The sequence below is a fragment of the Protopterus annectens genome, chromosome 7.part0 (assembly GCF_019279795.1).
Source record: "Protopterus annectens isolate FY-2018-M chromosome 7.part0, PAN1.0, whole genome shotgun sequence".
Taxonomy (NCBI): domain Eukaryota; kingdom Metazoa; phylum Chordata; order Ceratodontiformes; family Protopteridae; genus Protopterus; species Protopterus annectens.
Window position 1 is genome coordinate 154,978,807 of NC_056739.1, and position 17,639 is coordinate 154,996,445.

A 17,639-nucleotide genomic window follows, 5' to 3' on the forward strand; every position below is an offset into this window, starting at 1 on the left:
GAACCGATCTATTGAATCTAATGTCTTTTTTACTAGTTCCTCAACCAATGGGTCTTGGATCTGACAATGGATCTGACTTTGGCCACTTTTCAGACTTAGGATCCGTAGCTCAAACTCCTCCTCTTACCCATAATCTTCTCCAACCACAGTATTAGCTCAGATCGTGTTTGCTGGTCTCAGTGTTTAGCAGTGGTTGAAGTAGCTCAAGCATTGGCAGATAAGTGGGTTATTATTTTTGATTCTGTAGCTTTTATTATAGCCTTACCTGGGGTCTTTTGACTCTTAACTTGTCTTTTCATCCCTGACTACTTTTTAAAAAAAAATAATAATAAAAATCTACACTACCATCTTAATGTTAGGCCTTTCGCCTTTCCCCCTGCAATACTAGAAGTCTAGTATTTCTCTTACTGTTGTTGACATTCCTCTTGTCTTATCTCCTTGGACAGGATATTGTTTATTCAAAATCCAACTCAAAAGAAACAGTCACCACCAATACCAGAAAGTGGATTTATTTAACCCGGACAGTCTAGGAACTACAGTGCATTAGATGTTTCTCCTCCTGACACCATTCCCCCGGGACAAATGTACTATTCAAGAGATGCAGAAGTGAGTAATAATAATGGACATAATGTTTCTGGGGGACAGGATATGTACAAGCTTGATAACTGGTTTAACAAAGACCTTATGTTTAATGCCCATCGGTCTGGTGGACAAGAAATACGTTCTTTTCAACAGTCGCTAGATGTGTTTGAACATAAACTACTTAAGTGCAGAAAATTGCAACTGGAAAATGCGTACTTCCTACAATGTATTAAGAATAAACTAGTGCCGAAAGGGTTGAGGCACTGGAAGTACCCTACGGGGTTAATTGCTGGCTCAGCCCTTTTTATAGAGCTGACAGATCTTTTTGACCAGCAAGGGTGCGAGCTGATGGAGATTCTCATAAAACACAACCAAACCAACATCGATCAGCTGTTTTGTGAGTTAACTGAACTGGACAGAACCATTCATAATGATTTTTTATTTGAATGCTCTATTTCTTCCTACCGAGGTGTTTTTGATAAAATTAACAAACTAACTGGCGATATTAAGGTCAGAAAAGAGAAGAAATTCAACAGGGATATTAAGGCTTATGCTTCTGGAACCGCCTACCTCAGACCACCATCCAATGGGGTATCCACCTCATGAGGTTCAAACATTGACAACGAGGATGCCATTAGAACTGAGGGAAATGATGTCACCAACAACCAGGCCCCTTTAGGGAGGGATTTCCCTCGGAGGTCAGAGAGAATACACAATCAACAGCGACAGGTCCGTTATACACAGGCACAGAACCAGAGAGACATGAATGCATAACAGCAGTACCATTACCAAGATATGAAAAGGCAACACCAGAGGCAGAATTAATCGAACTTTTTGATTCTTCTAGAGAGGTTGGATTAGACTTGGTGTAAACGGACTGTTATGCTGACTTTCCTGTGTGTGTATCCAATGCTAAAGGTGACTTTATGCTATACAATTTTTCGTCCACAATGTTAGATGCTAATGTAGCCAGTTTGTTTAGTAAAGGCTTTAACTTTGTTATAGATGAACATTCTAAAATTACTGATCTTGTTTTAGACCTGAAACTCTATGTTCAGAAGTTGAATTTTAAGATGATTTTTGAGAATACATATTTTTGTCAAAGTGTATGTGCTTTAAAGAAAAAAAAAGCATATTCAACCCGCCATTGGTTAATTGTTTGACATTGTTTGAAAGGATGTGCAAATTTGATTTCAGAGCTCTGTTAAATGGGAATGTATGCAATTCTTCACATAATTTGACTGATTCTGAAAGAATTCTATTGTTCAAACTATGCAAAGATAAAAGTTAACGGGTGATGAAACCCGATAAGGGGGGTGGGGTAGTGGTAATGACTAAACAACATTATGCCAACAGAATGAATATTTTATTATTTGATGAAAATGTTTACCAAGAGGTGTCTATTAACTTAGTAAATATCTCCTATAGGAAGATTGATTTTATGCTTAAGGATAAGATACACCAAGAAGAAATTACTGAAGAGACAGTTGAATTTTTGAGTACCAAGTACCCCAGGTTGCCAAGTATTTTTGGCATCCCGAAAATACACAAAAATATAGGCAACCCCCCGATGAGACCCATAGTGAGTGCAGAGGGTTCCAAAAGTTCACACTATAGGAAAATATATTGATATTGTGCTCAAAGATGTTTTAAAAAGTGAAGAACAGATATGTGTTGACTCTTGGCACTTCTTGGAGAAATTGAACAATTTAGAATATGATGACATGACTTCGTTTTAACAGTAGATGTGATAAATTTGTTCAGTGTTGTACCCCATACATTAGGTATAGAGTGGTTTGAAGAGTTTTTGTTTGAATCTAAGCGTTTTATTAATGTACAAGTGGGGGGGGGGGTTTGGTCACTTTAGTGGAAACTATTTTACAGAATAACTGTTTTTTTGAGGGACAGATTTTTTGAAAAAGACAGGAGTAGCAATGGGGGGCATTTGTGCCCCCATTTTGCAAAGATCATTATGGTAATGTGGAAAAGAAAATTTATATTTACATCTAATTTCACACACTGTTGGAAATTTTATTTCCTTTATATTAATGGTTTATTTTTTCTTTGTGGATATAGGGAAGAATTGGATGAATTTTTGATGTATATAAATAGGACTACTGATTTCTTGAGATTTTCACATTCTTATAATGAAACTGAGATAAATTTTTTTGGACATAGAAATCAGTAAGGATTCTCTTAGTAGAAGATTTCTGAGTAGTTTGTACAGAAAACCCACGTATTGTAACAGCCTGCTTCCCTTTCAAAGTAGTCATCCACAACATGTAAAGAAAGGGTTAGTGAAGGGCCAATTTATCAGGCTTGCTGTATGGTTAGCAGGGAGAGTGACTTTCTGTCACAGTGCATTACCCTTATGTTTAAGGCAAGAGATTATCCCTCAGATTTTATAGACAAAATATTTTTGGAAGTTAAATTAAGACGAGAGAGTGGGAACATCACATCTCTATTAGGTACACATGCATCTAGACATGAGAGTGGTCATGGTACAAAATCTCATAGGAACTCTAGTGATCTTCAGTGTTCCTTTATTACAAGATTTACCGCTGATTACGCTAACATTTTTGATATTCTGAACAAAAGCTGGTACATCTTACAAGGACAAGAAAATGTCCTGGAAAAAACTAGGATTAAAACCCAATGTAGTTTTCAAAAAAGGAACAGCCATCAAAAACTTGATGGAAAGGAATGAGAAATGTGAAGTGGACACTACCTTGAGGGGTACAAGAAAGTGTGGGAGTTGCACTCAATTTAAGTATGTGTTCAACACAGACAAAGTTATGATTAATAATTTGAGCATTAAACCCAATGGCAGATTTTCATGTAATTCTAAAGGGGTGGTATATGCTGCCCTGTGCACAATGTGCAAAGGATTTTACGTAGGGAAGACTAAGAGAAAGTTAAAAGAGAGAGTCTATGAGCATGTTAGAGATGTTAGAAACTTTAACACAAATAATGCTTTATATAAGAACATACAAAAAAATCCTACACATGAATTTAAATCTGTAGTACCGGAAGGGGTAAAAATAGAAATGATAGGTGGACCATGGGAGGACTTATTAGAGTTAAAAAAACTCTGTTGGCAGATTAGGCTTAATGCATCAACCCCCCCCCCCCCCCGGGTCTGAATGATTCTATTAGTACAGGTATGGGCTCTTATAATATATGATTGTATTGTAATTTTTTAGACACATAGGTTTTATGTCTTATGTCAAAAAAAAAACTTTAATATTGATTTGCTTGTTTGTTTTAAAGTTCTTAGGTTGATTAGGGAAATGGTTTTGTTCTTAATTATTTCTTAATTATTACTTAATTATTCCATTTATTTTTGTCAATTTTATTGGTTGAGTATGTCATGTGATTTTTGTAATTTTGCATTTATATGAAATTATTTTATATTCTGAAGAAGTAATTCGATGTAAACGTTGTCAAAAGCATTAAATAAATCCATGTTCTGGTATTGGTGGTGACTGTTTCTTTTGAGCTGGATTTCAAATTTTTATGGTTTTCCGGTTACTGGTTTGTCTTGTAGGATATTGTTTATACTATTGCAAGTATTAGTCTTTGCTCCTGTTTCTGTTTGTTGTTGTGATTGCCATTGTTCTTTCTTCCAGACATGTCCGACAAGCTTACTGGATTCAAAAAGTGTATTTCCTGTGGCCATAAAATTCCGAACTCTGATGCTCATTCTGAGTGTCTTTATTACCCTAGGTCCCAGTCATCTCTACATACAATGTGTTATTTCCTCAGATTTTAACCATAGTGCTCTGGCAGAACTCAGGAGTAAGCTGGTGTTAAAAGGTTTGCTTCTGTCCTCCTCATTATCTCTGTCTGGAACCTCCCCTTCTTCCAGGGGGCCCATGGATAAACCTGAGGGAAAAAAAATTCAAGGAGTTAAGAAAGTGTTCTCCTGACCGCTGTCCTCACTAGACTCCAGCTTTTGCTCCACCTGCTAAAATTCGGAAGACCTCAATTCGGTCTCTCTGTTTTACTAAGTCGCCTTTTCGAAGGCAACTGGGATTCTCTCTGGAGCCGATACCTTTATGATTATATTCCCCATTCCTTCAAGATATGCCCTGTATGGCTTCAAGACCTCTATCTACCTCATCATAATTGAGGTCTTATTGGAGTCCATCCAAAGTGAAAGTGGACAGACTGATGAGGAAATTCATCAGGACCCAAATTCAGGTGGGAGTTCTCTCTGCTCTGTCTCCCATTGGACCCACAAGCTTTGGACCGTCCTAGACCTCTATTGTTACTCCTACTCCAATGCACCCTTGGCTTCGGAAGCTTCAGATCATGGACTTTTTGGATTGACCATGTTAGATCTGAAGGTTTGGTCTTCATCAACTCTGACATCTTCTGTGGTCCAGCCAGTGCCTACTCTTTTGGAGCCGGAGCATCTTGGAGATGTACATTTGTCGGTGGGGTTGGGGCTCAACTCAGAGACTCTTGGAGCCATCTCTTCCCTTTGGGGCTTCGGTGTTAGATAGCTCGACACTGACTTATGCTTTGAGACAATGTCAGGAGGATTCCCTAGGCTGTCCTAGTCAGATGGCTTTGGCTCCTACTGGGGTAGCTTTGGGATCTCCCTCAGTTTCTGCCTTAAAAGCAGTGAAGAGAGTTGTCTCCACACCAGGAGATAGGACATCCCTGCCTCCCTTGGGTCCTTCCCTCTGCAACTGTTTGCCCTGGATTCTGAGTCTGCTCCATGTTAAGTTGTCAATCTCGCCTTCATTCTTGCTGGATGGGTTCGGAGCCGATCCTCGGCTCCGACTCGGCCACTTACTAAAGCTCGAGAACTTATTTTACCGGCTCGAGGCAACCCTATATCCCATGATGCTAGGCGATAACTCCCCAGATCTCGTTTGCCGCTTTCGCTTGCGAGGTGCGTTTTTTTACCAGCTCCTGGTAAGTCTTTATATATATAGTGTTCAGTCACCCTTTTGAGTTAATTTTTCACCTAGTTGTTTCTTTTCAATAGTTAGCAACTACCTTTAACTCTATTACTGTTTTATACCTTCCCTTTTTATCCCTTGTATCCCTCACCCTCCACTCTTAGGTTAGGCCTTAAGCCTGCCCCTTTCCTAATTTTCCTTAGGGATCCTGTGGAGTGTTTGGGTGTGTCAGTATCCCTATTAACATTTTTATTGTTAATTTATAGTTTTTTGAGAGTGTGTGTGTGTGTTTTTCTCTTACCTTTGTGAACCCTCGACACTGTTATGTCGAAGGAACCAAAGGAAACTAAGGTCTCAGGCTTTAAGAAGTGTGACTCGTGCTGTCAGAAAATGTCTCTGACAGACGGTCACACTTCTTGTGTTTACTGCCTGGGACCCCTGCACCGGCAGGACTCTTGTTCTGTATGTCATGCATTCAGTCCAAGAGTCCTGCAGGAGCGCAGGAACAAACTTATACTGAGGGGCTTGTTAAAGCCCGAGGGCTTCCTGACTAAGTCTGTGTCGGGGAAGCCCTCGAAACCAGCAAAACCGTCGGCTCCAAGGACTAAGCCTTCGGCTGCTGGCAATCCCTTTGAGTCACAGGTTCCGGTCTCGGCACCACTCTGTGCCGATACCTCTGAGCCCATGCTTTCACTGTCGGCTCCGGCTGGAGCTGACGTGTCCTCGGCTCCGTTGGCTCCATCTAAGAAAAGGTCAAGATCCCCTTCATTGGAATCCATCCATTCGGCTCCGAGGTCTCCCCTGCTCTCGGAGTGGAGCCATCGGAGCCGATCTTCTCGGTCGTCCAGACTTTCAGATCACGACCTTGAGAGAGTGGTAAGTAGGCTGTTAAAGTCTCAGGCATTGGCCCAGGTGATCTCTAGCCTGTCTCATCAGACGGTAGCTATTACGACTCCACCTAATTTTCCTCCTTCGACTCTCCCTCAGAGTTCGGAGCCGGAGCTCCTCGGAGGCGTGACTGTTGTGGCAACGGAGCCGATACCTCCCCCTTCGGTTCCTTCGTCTTCTGCTCCGATCTCCTCCTTGATACCTTCATTGGACGGATCCAGGTGCCTGATCTCTCTCGTCGGCTCCGAGGGGGCGAGTGGCATCGGATCATTGTCCAACCCTGTTCTCCCTCTCGGAGCGTCAGTGCTGGTGAACTCGGGCCCATCGGCCTCGGAGCCTTCCCTGTCGGTGCGGCCTGGGGTTCCTACCTCTTCGGAGCGGGGGCCCTCTGGCCTTTCTGATAGGGGAGCCTTCGAGGTGATGAGGAGCGTACTAGCCCCAGGGCATAGTCAATGGTCAGCTCCGTCAGCTCCTCCCACTACAGTGCCTGCTGATGTCTCTTCCCACTCTCTTGCTCCCGGACCCAGAGATCCAACGCCTCAGGTTTCCCCACTGGGAATTTCTTCCTCTTCCGTGGCTTCTCCTGACCTGTCAGCGGAGCCTCCGCGTAAGAGGACATGTAAGAGGAAGCATGTGGACTCCCCTGAGTCCATTACATCTGACACCGACTTGGATGAGTCGGAGGGATCCCCAAAGTCCCCCTCTGAGGATGTCTCTTTCTCAGACATCCTAGAAATCCTAAAGCAGAGGGGGAACTGGTCTTCCCTTAATCCTTCCGAGGACGAGTCGGTGTACCTGGAGGCGTTTGGTTCTCGACCCTCCACCTCCTGGGTGTCTCCGCCTTTCGACCCCCTTATAGAAGTAGTGGCTCGGAAGGCGTGGTCGGCCCGAGATTCGGTGGAACCCACCCCTCGGAGGCCATCTAAATTCATCACAGCACCAGTTGACAAGCAATTCCTAACAAAAGGTGTACCGGCAGATGCCATGGTGGTGGCTGCAGCCACCAAGAAGGAACTAGCTGATCCTTCATTACCTATCCATCCTCCTAATAAGGATTCTAGGACCATGGATAGTTACAGTAAGTGGATGTTTTCTTCAGCGACCTTTGCCATGCAGTCGCTGAATTACTTGTGTCACTTCACCCGCCTTCAGAGAGATATTCTCAAAGAGTTGGGAGAAGTCTTACAGGATCCATCAGCTGCTGGGTCCCAGGATAAAATAAACTCACAGCTTGGAACCCTGAACTCGATTGTTAACTCCTCCATGCGTCTTAATTTCATATGCAGCCGATGGAGCGAGTAGGGCCGCAGGCACAGGAGTGGCCTTAAGGCGTCACGCCTGGATGCGGCTGTGTAATTTCGTGGACTCTTTCAAGGCGTCCATCACAAATTCCCCTTTTGATGGTTCGGCTTTGTTCGGACCTCAAGTGAAATACACCTTGACCAGATGCGAACAAGATGGCAAGACTCTTTCTGCCGTAGGAGTCCATTTCTCCACCCCTTCAAGACCATACCCTAAGGATCAGAAGGGTGGGAAAATGTGGATGTTATGTGATCCTATCTCGCCTACATTCTGTACTGATGGGCTCGGAGCCGATCCCTCGGCTCCGACTCGGCACGCTATGCTATAGAGCGAGGCCTCTTATTGGCTGAGCTATTTTTTATCCCAGGATGCACCACCACTAATCCCCCAGATCTCGTTTGCCGCTTACAAGCTAAGACGTGGTCTCAACTTTGCTGGGCTAAGTACTAATTTATTTAGGCTTTTCCTGTCAGGAATTTGATTGTTTTCAACCCAAAAGCTGTTTTAACAGCTATTGTTGTGATACGTGTGTGTATTTGGTGAATTTGTTGAGAAATTTGTCTTTTTCGTTAAGGGAAGGTTTCCCGTTTTAGTTAGAGGGGCCTTCCCCTTTTGCTATTTGTGGGTCAAGTACCCGTTTAAGTTAGAGGGTCTTGACCCTCTCTTTCTGTGTTTTATTTTGTGCAACTGTTTGTTGTGTCATAAAAAAAAAAAAAAAAAAACTTTATATTTTTGATCTTAAACTGCTGGTTTTGGTGTTATCTCTCTTTAGATAGGTGTGTTATCTCTCTTTAGACATGTCCAAAGAGCATAGACCCTCCGGGTTTAAAAAATGCGCGAGGTGTGGTTATAAGATGTCCATAACGGACGACCACTCCTCATGCGTTTATTGTTTAGGCGCCAAGCACCTACAAGAATCATGTAGCGTGTGTCACGCCTTCTCATCAAGGGTCCTCCAGGAGAGGAAAAACAAATTAATCCTTAAGGGGTTAATTAAGCCATCCTTCGAGGAGGCTTTATCTTCTTCTCCCTCTCCTTCAAAAAAGAAGAAAGCGTCGGCTCCGACCAGTCAGTGGGAACCGACTGCCAAAAAACCTAGGCAGACTTATCCATCGGCTCCACGGATTTCGGAGCCGAGGGCGGAACTGTCTGCCTCGATGCCTCCAGTCTCGACCCCTCTGGTTTCGGAGCCGAGGACTGGGGCATCGAGAGGCGGGTCACCTTCATCGGCTCCACTGATATTGGAGCCGATGAGGGTTGCCGGCTCAGACTCTTCCCCTTCGGAGCCGAAGTCCTCATCGGCACCGAGGGAAATTGCCTTGAGATCTCCCTCGGAGCCGATAGTTATAGAATCCATTCGGAGCCGGTCCCCTAGTCCTTTGGAGCCGATGGAGAAATCGGTTCGGACCCGATCGTTATCGTCCAGATCATCCAAGATGTCTGATTCGGACATCGACAGGGTGCTCCTAAGACTCTTCCAGTCTCCGGTGTTCCAAAAGTTAGTTTCGGCTCCAGCCCATTCGGCTTCGGAGCCGATGGTCCACCTTGCTACTATGGTTCCTCCTCCAACAGCCTCGGCACCATTGGAGCCGGTGCTGGTGGAACCGGTGGAGGTTTTAGGGTCGGGCTCGACCCTTACTCCAACTCCGGCTCTTGGGTCGGAGTTCAGTACGCGGACTTCTTCCGTCAGCCCCGGCGGGGATGCTTCGGGATTGATGTTTTTGGTCCCAAGTCTTCCTCTCGGTGCGTCGGCTGCGGGAGTGCCGTCTACCGTCGTGGCCACGGAGGTGGGACCCTCCCAGGATTCTGGTGGTCCCGCCTTCAGGGCTATGAGGAGTGCGTTAGCCAAATCATCTTTGGCTACCTCCACGGTTTCCCCAGCTCCTTCCCTGCATACCGAGACTGGGTCTTTGGCAGTCCCCCTGTCCTTAGACAGCGGAGCCCCGGGGCCTGAGGTTACCCCCACTGGGGTCCCCCTCCTGGAGGTCCTTCTGAAGCTTCTTCGGAAGAACCCCCCAGGAAAAGATCGTGCAAGAGGAAGCACGTTGACTCCCCTGATGAGTCTCTTACATCAGACACTGACCTCGATGATGCAGAAGGGTCCCCTAAGTCGTCCTCGGATGATGTCTCCTTTGCAGACATCCTGGAAGCCCTTAAACAATGAGGCGGCTGGCAGTCCAAACCCCCTTCTGCTGATGAGTCGGTGTTCCTTAAGGCCTTCGGGGCTCAGCCCTCCGCCTCCTGGGTGTCTCCGCCCTTCGACGAGCTCTTGGATTTGATCTGTCGAAGGGCGTGGGAACACCCAGACTCTGTGGAACCGGTGCCTGCTCGTCCTAATAAGTTCCTCTCGGCACCCCCTGAAAAAGAGTTTCTAACTAAAGGTGTGGCTGTAGATGCTTTAGTGGTGGCATCTGCTACCCAGCAAGATGTAGCAGAGGCTTCGACGTCCGTCCATCCTCCTAATAAGGAGTCTAGGAGCATGGATCGGTACGGAAGCGCACCCTAAGTTCAGCGGCCTTTACATTAAGGTCCTTGAACTACCTTACGCACTTTACTAGATTTCAGAGGGATCTGATTAAAGAACTTTCCGATACCCTCTTGGGTAACCTGCCTGAGGAGCTGGCCCAGACGGTTGGCTCTCAGCTGGCTACATTGTCGTCCATTTCAAACTCGTCCATGAGGCTCATTTCTTATGCGGCCGAAGGGGCGAGTAGAGCGGCGGGTACAGGCATTGCTCTACGGAGGCAAGCCTGGCTCCGCCTTTATCATTTCGCGGAGGCCTTTAAGTCTTCCTTTGCCGACGCCCCCTTTGATGGGTCCTCCCTGTTTGGACCCAAGGTAAAGGACACACTGACCTGCTGCGAACAGGAGGGTAAGACTCTGACTGCCGTAGGGGCACGATTTTCCACTCCCTTTCGGCCTTATCCCAAGGCTAAAAGAGGAGGGAAAATGTGGTTCCGTAGATTTCAGAAGCCTTACCCCTCTCAGCAGGATGATCCCCCTTCCAGAGGCAGGGGAGGGGGAAATTCTTCCGGAAGACGCCGTCCCAGAGGCGGCAGGGGCCCTCGCAACACTGGAGACCGCGAGTCCTTTCGTGGCTCTTCAGCCTTTCACAGTCCCTGAGGGATTGCCCGACTGTGCAGCTCCGGAGTCAGTCGGGGGTCGTTTTTTGAAACACCTTAAAGCCTAGGAAGGTATCACCGGAGGTTACACCATCCCTTTCTCTCTTTCTCCACCTCAGTCCAAAAAAATCCCGGACCCGCCTCCCAGTCAACGGGAAACTGCAGCCTCAGAAGTTTCAAAGCTGCTGCAAAAAGGAGTCATCCAACCGGTCCCCGCAGACCAGATCGGATTCGGGACTTACTCAAGATTCTTTTTGGTGCCAAAAAAGACCGGGGACTTGAGACCCATTTTGGACCTCAGCATTCTAAACCGTTCAGTCAGAAGGCCCAAGTTCCGAATGGTCACCCTACAAACCATTCTCCCATTGCTGGAGAAAGGTGTTTGGATGTGCTCCGTAGATCTCAAGGACGCTTATTACCATATCATGGTACATCAAGCGTCCAGGAGACATCTGCACTTCAGCCTAGGAGGCAGTCATTTTAAGTTCCGCGCGCTGCCCTTTGGTCTCACCACAGCCCCCAGGGTGTTCACCAAGTGTTTGGCGGTCGTGACTGCTCACCTGAGAAGTCTAGGATTCCAGGTGTTTCCGTATCTAGACGACTGGCTCCTAACTGCCACCTCCAAGCATCTACTACTGAGCCTACAAGCCACTATATCACTGGGCAATTCCCTTGGAATCACCTTCAATTGGCCAAAGTCTGTGTTGCTGCCATCTCAACGCATAAGATTCATAGGGGTAGAGATAGACTCAAACCGAATGCGGGTCTATCTACTTACAGACAGAATACAAACCATACAGACTCAAGTTCGAGCCTTACTTCCCAGGTCCAAATCCCCAGCCAGAATGGTCCTGCAGCTTTTGGGATCCATGTCCGCCACGGTTCTTCTAGTCCCCTTGGCAAGGTTGCACATGAGAATTCTTCAGTGGCTTCTTTCAGCTCAGTGGTCCTTTCAGGAACTCCCTCTCAGTCACCTCATATGGATCACGGAAACCTGCAAACGGGACCTTCACTGGTGGCTAGTGCCCTCCAATTTGGATCAGGGACGACCCTTTGTTCCACCTCCTCCTGCAGCCAATTTGACCACGGACGCCTCCCAGATGGGGTGGGGGGGGGGCATTCCCTGGGCAGGTCAGTCCAAGGCAAATGGCACCCAGAAGAGACCCTACTTCATATCAACATCCTAGAAATGAGGGCGGTGCTTCTGTCCCTTCAAGCCCTTCACGATTACCTCCCTCAGGGCGTAATTGCCATTCACTCAGACAACATGTCAGTTGTCTGGTACCTGAACAAACAGGGAGGGACCAGATCCTATCCTCTTTGCAGAGAGGCCATGAGAGTCTGGGAATGGGCAGTCTCGACCAAACGCTTTCTAGTGGCTACTCATATCCCGGGCAAGTCCAATGTGATAGCCGACAGACTGAGCAGAACCATCCTCTCTCCTCACGAATGGTCTCTGAACATGACAGTTGCAAGTCTGATTTTCAGCAAATGGGGAGTTCCGTGTTGCGACCTCTTCGCGACTCCACTGAATGCGAAGTGCAAAAAATTCTTCTCCCTAACCCCGGCTCCGGGGAAGAGCCCCATGGACGCACTAGCCCGTCCTTGGCCCATCGGCTTGCTTTATGCCTTCCCACCAGTTCCTCTCCTTCCCAGGGTGATCCAAAAGGCATCTCTCTTGGGGAGCAAAATGATCTTAGTTGCTCCTTACTGGCCTCGTCAAGTATGGTTTCCCTATCTTCGGAAATATGCTCTGGAAGGTCCATGGTTCCTGGATCAGATCCCAGACCTTTTGGTTCATCAGTCGGGACTATTCCACCAGTCCCTACACACCTTAAAATTGACAGCTTGGCTCCTCCTCTTCCGACTATAGTCAGGAGTCATACGTTGGATCCAGAGGTTGTACACATCTTATCTTCGGCCCATAAGTCTGCTACAAAGAAAGTGTATTCTAGCAAATGGAAAAGATTTGCTATTTGAGCTCAACTCCGGGGCCTGGATCCCATCACTATTCCCGTATCAGAAGTACTAAAATTTTTAACTTCTCTTTTCAATCAAGGCTCTTCAGTCTCTATCATCAAGGTTCAATTGGCAGCGATTTCCAATTTTCACGAATCTATAAACCCACCTTTAATGAGCAACAGATTGTGTAAGACCTTCTTGAAAGGTGCTGCGCTTTTAAGACCTCTGATTTCTCATCCTGCTCCTCCATGGGATCTCGATGTGGTGTTACGCGCCTTAACTTCCTCCCCCTTCGAACCGGCAGCGACATGCGATCAAAAATTTCTATCGTGGAAGACTGCTTTTCTGGTGGCGATTACTTCTGCCAGAAGAGTTTCAGAGCTTCAAGCTTTGTCTGTAAACCCCCCGTACTTGGTTTTTCACAAAGACAGAGTATCTCTGAGGCCAAATCCTTCCTTTGTTCCTAAAGTTTGTTCCAGTTTCTGCCTACAACAATCATTAGAACTTCCAGTCTTTTTTCCGAAATATTCTAACAAAGCGGAATTCATATTTCACAGATTAGATGTCCACAGGCAGTTGCGTTTTTATTTAGACAGGACCAAACAAACAAGGAAAACAGATCAGTTGTTTGTATCCTTTGCAGACAATAAATTGGGCAAAGCTGTCACAAAGGTCACTATTGCCAAATGGATCAGGGACTGTATTACTCAAGCTTATTTTTATTCTAACAAAGAGCTTGCCACCTCTGTCAAAGCTCATTCTACAAGGGCTATGGCTACTTCGATAGCATTTCATTCTAAGCTTGCCATTAGTGACATTTGTGCTGCGGCTACATGGTCTTCCCCGCACACTTTCATTTCCCACTACAAATTGGATGTGGCATCTAGAGGACGAGCTTCATTTGGTTCCACAGTGCTCAGGAGTGTTTTCCAATGAGCCACCCAGAATTTAGGTGCTAGGGACGCTGTCCCATCAGTACAGAATGTAGGCGAGATAGGATCACATAACATCTTTTAGTTATGTACTTACCATAACTTTAGATGTTTGAGATCCATCTCGCCTACATTCCCAATAACCCACCCTCCTTCCCCCTTCCTTGGAGATCAGAGGATATCAGAAGGTCCGAATCCTGTTGTTTTCTTCTTGAAACATCTAACAATGTTATATAAACAAGTTGTGCATGTGTGCATGAATGCGGACAAACAAGATCTGGGGGATTAGTGGTGGTGCATCCTGGGATAAAAAATAGCTCAGCCAATAAGAGGCCTCGCTCTATAGCATAGCGTGCCGAGTCGGAGCCGAGGGATCGGCTCCGAGCCCATCAGTACAGAATGTAGGCGAGATGGATCCCAAACATCTAAAGTTATGGTAAGTACATAACTAAAAGTTCCGCAAACCTCAAGGAGTCACGCCTGATGCAAGAGGTCAAGTTTACCCCCAGAGGCAGAGGGGGTAACAACAACAGACGCCGCCCTAGGGGCAGAGGGGGTCCGCAGAACCAGGGTAGCAGGGAGCCTCTCTCTGACAAACCCTTCCAGCATCCCTGAGATGTTGCCCGATTGTCCACCTTCGGAGGCAGTCTGGGGAAGATTGTCGCTGTACCCAATAGCCTGGCTTTCCCTTACTCAAGACAAATGGGTACAGTCGATCATATCCGAGGGTTACAAAATTCCCTTTATCCAAACCCAATTCAGCAAAAGGGAACCCTTCCAGACATTCCACCTGGTCTAAGGGAACTAGCAGTATCAGAAATATCAAAACTGCTAGCAAAAAGAGCCATCCAGCCAGTCCCAGCAGACCAACTAGGATCCGGAATCTACTCAAGGTTCTTTTTGGTAACGAAAAAGACAGGGGACTGGAGACCAATATTAGATCTCAGCAAACTAAACAAGTTTGTAAAGAGAACAATATTCCGGATGGTCACGCTACAGTCCATTCTGCCCTTTCTGGGCAAGGACAATTGGATGTGCTCCGTGGACCTTCAGGATGCGTACTATCACATCAAAATTCACAGGTGCTCCAGAAGGTTTCGCCGCTTTCGGCTGGGGGCCAGTCACTACCAATTCAGAGCCCTGCCCTTTGGTCTCACTACAGCTCCCAGAGTGTTCACCAAATGTATGGCAGCGGTTACGGCTCACCTGAGACGGCAAGGATTCCAGGTGTTTCCATATCTAGACGACTGGTTCCTCACTGCCACAACCAGGCATCAACTTCTCGAAGCCAGAGCTTACACCATTCACATTTGCAGAAGGCTAGGAATCTCTATAAATTTCGAAAAGTTTGCCTTGTCGCCTTGTCAGTCTATTACCTTTATAGGTGCCAACTTAAACACCATACAACTTTCAGCAAAGTTAACAGATCAAAGGATCTTAGATATTCAAAACCATGTCCATGTTCTTCTTCAGAGTGACAAAATTCAGGCCAGGTATGTCCTGAAAGTATTGGGTCTTATGGCAGCCACCATAACACTTCTTCCCCTTGCACGTTTTTACATGCGTCTTCTACAGTGGATGCTTTTCACCCAATGGTCTTTTCAGCAACTCCCCATGCACCACAAGATCATGATAACTCAATCTTGCAAAAGTCATCTGTCCTGGTGGATATTGTCCCCTCAAGTCCATCAGGGCAGACCCTTTGTTCCTCCTGCCCCGGTCGCCACGGTGACATCAGACGCCTCCCTGATCGGGGGGGGGGGGGCATTTTCAGGACAGGATGGTCCATGGCACTTGGCAACCTTTCGAGCGCCACCTGCACATAAATGTCCTAGAGATGAGAGCAGTGCTTTTAACGTTGCAAGACCTCCACGACTCTCTTCCCCTAGGAACTATTGCAGTCCAAACGGACAATATGTCCATAGTGTGGTATATCAACAAGCAAGGCGGAAACAAGTCCTATCCCCTGTGTCAAGAGTCACTCAGACTTTGGCAATGGGCGATCTCCTCTCAGCGGTTTCTGATAGCAACGCATATCCCCGGGAAGTCCAACATCATAGCGGACAGGTTGAGCAGAGCTATACTCATGCCACACGAGTGGTCTCTCAAACAATCGGTAGCGGAAGAGATTTTTCAGAAGTGGGGCCTTCCTTGCTGCGATCTTTTTGCTACACCCCAAAACAGCAAATGCCCCGACTTCTTCACCCTCTTCCCCCTTCCAGGCCATCCCCTCAGAGACGCTCTAGTCCAAGATTGGCCTCAGGGACTTCTCTATGCCTTTCCACCCTTTCCTCTAATCCCACAAGTAATTCAGAAAGCAACCGCCTTGAGAGCCAAGTTGATTCTCATTGCCCCTTATTGGCCTTGACAGATATGGTTTCCGTTCCTACATCATTATCTTTTGGTACAGCCTTGGCATCTGGACCCAACTCCAGATCTGTTGACCCATCAGTCGGGGCAGCTGCATCAGTCCCTACATTCTCTCAACCTCACTGCTTGGTCGCTCCACTTCCGTCCTTAGCCAGGCTCCCTATGATTTCTAATCCCATCCGGGATATCATAGTAGCTTCCCTTAAATCTTCCACCAGAAGGATTTACACTAGTAAATGGAAACGTTTCTCCTTCTGGGCAAGGGCAAGGAATATAGATCCCTTTACTGCCCCAATTCATTCGGTCTTAGACTTCCTAGCCAAAATTTTTAATTCAAGGTCTTCTGCCTCTACAGTAAAGGTTCAGTTGGCAGCCATATCGAATTTTCATACAGGCTTATCGGACCACAACATCATGTCCAATAAGCTTTGCAAAGCCTTCCTTAAAGGTGTATATTTACTTAAGCGTCCGATCAAAGACCCTCCACCTCAGTGAGATCTTAATTTAGTCTTAACATCCTTGATTCTCCCCCCCTTTGAACCTGCGGTCTCCTGTTCATTGAAATTTCTTTCCTGGAAGACACTCTTCCTAGTCGCCATTACTTCTGCTAGGAGAGTATCAGAGCTTCACTCCCTCTGCATTTGTCCTCCCTACTTAATCTTCCATAAAGACAGAGTTTCTCTAAGGACTAATCCATCCTTCTTACCCAAGGTGGCTTCGCAGACAAATTTAAATCAATCAATTGATCTCCCAGTTTTTTTCCCAAACTATACTAATAGACCGGAACAAAAGCTGCATTATCTAGTTGTTCACCGCCAGCTCCGATACTATTTGGATAGAACCAAACAAATAAGGAAGTCTGATCAACTGTTTTTATCGTACGCAGAAAATAAGAAAGGCCTTCCTGTTTCCAAGGTAACCCTATGTAGGTGGCTGTCTTCTGTGATTACATCTATTTATCAACTCAGAGGCAGGGAATTAACTTCTAAGCCAAAAGCCCATTCAACTAGAGCACTAGCTACATCTACAGCTTTTCAAGCTAGACTACCAATAGACACTATCTGTGCAGCAGCCACATGGGCCTCTCCTCATACCTTTGTTTCGCATTACAAATTGGACATGGCCTCCAGGGACAGAGCAACATTTGGTCCCACCATTCTTAAGAGTCTGTTCCAATGAGCCACCCAGGATGAAGGTGCTAGGGACGCGTTCCCATCCAGCAAGAATGAAGGCAAGATTGACAACTTAACATTGAGAAGTTATGTACCTACCATAACGTTCCATGTTAGTTGTCTTCTCTCGCCTTCTTTCTTGCATCCCACCCACCATCCCCCTTGCCTGGACAGACCGAGAAAATCTTCCCTTCCTTGAAGGGTCCTTTTATCCCCTTGTTCACCGTCTAGGTGTCCTAGGATATATATAGTGTAGATAATTATCTTTGGGGGTTTTTATCCCTCTTCCTCCTCCTTCCAGTGGAGGATTTTGTTTTATTGGCCTATGCTAGGTTTTTCAGCTTCCAAACGAGATCTGGGGAGTTATTGCCTAGCATCATGGGATATAGGGTTGCC

At 46.2% G+C, this 17,639-nt stretch overlaps 1 protein-coding gene across 3 annotated transcripts in view; it reads left to right on the forward strand.

The window, feature by feature from the left end:
* CACNA1S (calcium voltage-gated channel subunit alpha1 S) overlaps window positions 1–17,639 on the forward strand; it is a 3,469,037-nt gene that overhangs the window by 3,136,251 nt on the left and 315,147 nt on the right. The gene's annotated exons all lie outside the window — the stretch shown is intronic.